General features: G+C 47.3%; 1 pseudogene; it reads right to left on the bottom strand.

The window, feature by feature from the left end:
• Nucleotides 1-1,508, bottom strand: part of LOC105888362 — a 6,033-nt pseudogene extending 4,525 nt beyond the window's left edge.
• Nucleotides 1,509-3,084: the final 1,576 nt, after the last annotated feature.

Raw genomic sequence — 3,084 nt, 5'->3', positions numbered from 1 at the left:
CACTGATTCTGTTCTGATAGTAAACTCATAGTAATTGGGCAACTCTGAGGTATTGTAGCAAACACTAGGTTGCCCATCCCCAGGGTCACACACCTTATATTGAGTAGTATTATATAAGCAAGCCCCTTGCTGAGTCCCTATACATTCATGGTAACTAGAACAATAGAACAGTTGTCACTTTCTGGCCTAGTTTCGTTACCTTATGAATACATTGATTACAATTTTCTACATTAGCATCCTGAATATTTGCACAAACTAAAGTCCACTTAGCTCTCATGAGTCCAATAAAGAACTGTCCCACGATGACGTAGATCTTCATGCTTCTGCCTTGCAGTCAGCTCCCAAGGTGTGACTGGAACAGGGCTTGCCATTCTTCGCAATACCAGCTTGAGAGGGTTGTCAGGATACGAGATAGCTTCCCAAGATCCACGAGTTGTTGAGGTGTGGAGCCCACACTGTGAGAATTCAGGATCAGCTGCCGTTGTCACATCCTGCTTTGTCTGGCTCCTCTAAAGCGGGGGCAGTCCCTCCTCCAGCTCCTCGGCAGGCTTCACTCTGCTGTAATGGATCCAGGCAGGAATTTCTTCTACTCTCACAGCTGTAGGTGTGGTCAGGATAACGTTGTAAGGGCCTTACCACCTCGGCCTCAGGGGAGACACGCTCCAATCTTTGACTCACACCACAGGTTCTGGAGAGAAAGGGTGGACAAGGGAAAACAAAGTAATAGGACACCTCTCAGTCACTCATTCCTGATACTGCCTCTGCCACCTTTCCTATTCCCTGCAACTGCTTCCTTAATTCTACCTCTCCGAATTCCCAGGGGTGAGGGTGGGGATCCTGACAAGCTCTGTAGTAAGGTGGGGTGGCCTATGATACGAGACCTCATATGGTAGGAATCCTGTTCTCTTAGTAGGAGTACACCTAATCTTAAATAACACCAAGGGCAGGGCACTTACCCACTGTAAGTTTGTCTCATGACATACTTTCCCTAAACTTGTTTGACTGTTCTATTTATGTGTTTCATCTTCCCCAAGCTTTGTAGGCAGTAGGCTGCATGAAGTTTCCAGGTGATGCCAAGGATGTTAGCAGTCTTCTGGACCAATTCGAAGATGAATGCTGGACTGTTGTCTGACCCAATTTGTAGCAGGAACCCAAACTGGTATAATGTCTCTCAAGAGTGCCCAGGTGACTCCTTGCACCTTCTTGGTGAGGGTAGGATATGCTTCTACCCATCCGGAGTAGGTGCAAACCATCACCAGCAAGTACTTGTTCCCTCTACATCTGGGCATTTCAGTGAAGTCTACCTGAAAGTCCTCGAAGGGTGTTGCTCCATATGACTGTATTCCTGGGGGTACCGTCAGTCCTTGGTGAGCATTGAACTGACTGCAGGTGACACATCGCTGACTGATGGCTTTGGCCAGGGCTGCCAGGTGAGAGATGTAGAAGTACCAGCCCAGCAACTTCACCAGGGACTCTTGTCCCACATGGGTACTCTTGGGCATCACCATTACCACAGTGGGACTGCTACTCATCCATCAGGCATCTTTATTCATCCTCCTTCTGTTTCCTGGCTCCCCTCCACTGCCAACCATTTCTTCTCTTCCAGAGCATAGATAGGGGTAAGTTCTGGAATACATGGGATGAGGGGAGCCAACATGATGCCTGGTACGGCTGGGAGGTAGCCCTCTTGGCCTCAGTATCAGCTTTGATGTTTCCCTTAGTGATGGTGGAAACATCCCTTTGATGTCCATGACAATGCATCATTGCCACTTTCTGGAATTTTCATACTGCCTCTAGCAACTGAAGTATCTCCTGCTGATACTTAATGTCCTTTCCTCCAGAGTTTAAGAGTCCCTTCTCCTTGTATATTGGCCCATGCACTTGGAGAGTCAGACAGGCATATTTAGACTCGGGGTAAATATTTACACTCTTTCCTTGGCTTAGTTCTAAGGCTTGGGTCAAAGCAATTTACTCTGCCTTCTGAGCCAATGTTCCTTGGTGTAGGGGCTTAGCCTCTACAGTCTCTGTTAAGGTGACCACTCCATACCTGGCCCACAGCTTACCTTGCACGGTCACATAACTGCTTCCATCAACATAAAAGTCCCAGTCTGCATCTGTCCAAAGGTGGTCACACAAGTCAGATCTGCTAGAGTACACATTATCTATAATTTCCACACAGTCATGCTCAGTCTCTCTTCCACTGGCTGAAAGGAGCATGGCTAGATTCAAGGTGTTACATACTTCCACTGTTATGCATGGATTGCCACACATCAAGCTGGAAACTTCTGACCTGGGCCTTCTCCCCCCTTTCGGAGTTGATCCACCCAGGAGACCTGTTGCTGATATGGATACAGCCCTGTTCCCCATGAGATTTACACTCTTTCCTTCAGATTTTCAAGGGCCATCCAGAGCTCAATGGACTGCCTGGACTGCAACACTTTCCAAGGCGCAGCTCTTCTGCCAAAAACTCTGACACTCATTACTTCTGCATGCCCTGAGTCCAAAAAAATCCCATTTTATCACTGATCTGTGGCCCACAGGCTCAATTCTCAAATTCCTGAGACCAAAAACTCACGGAAGAAATTCCAGTAACAAAACTACAAACCCCTTTCTAATGTCTTTTCAGTTTCCCCCAAGAGGACATGGTCATGTGGCTGCCCAAAGGCAGAAAGGGGAAAACCTGGAACTTCTAGTTTCCCTCAGAATAGCCAGGGGGCAAAGTTGGAACAGGGAAGAAGGGCACACTCACACATGCATTTCACCCTGTGAATGTGGGAGGGCAAACGCCTCTTATTGTTACCCTTTTCAGTCATTCTCCGAGCACCTACATGCGCTGTCAAATCCCTTCTTAAAGTTCTTCAACATGGTAGTCAGTTTGGTGCACTTCCCTTGCTTGTTCCCCATTTCCACTCTAGGTCTCCCTCCTGAGATGCATACTCTTACCACACTCTTTCACACACTTTCTAGTTGCTGGCAATTTAATGCCCAAAAGGTTGATCAGACTCCCTCTTCCAATAAAATTGTAGTGGGCTTCAAAATCATCCTACCTTACTGTGGATGTCCTGGTGCCACCTGTTACTGGTT

The sequence above is a fragment of the Otolemur garnettii genome, unplaced genomic scaffold (genome assembly GCF_000181295.1).
Source record: "Otolemur garnettii isolate 467f Iridium unplaced genomic scaffold, OtoGar3 scaffold00305, whole genome shotgun sequence".
In the NCBI taxonomy this organism is placed as follows: domain Eukaryota; kingdom Metazoa; phylum Chordata; class Mammalia; order Primates; family Galagidae; genus Otolemur; species Otolemur garnettii.
The sequence above is the reverse complement of the archived record's forward strand: the minus strand, read 5'-3'. Positions and strand labels throughout refer to the sequence as shown.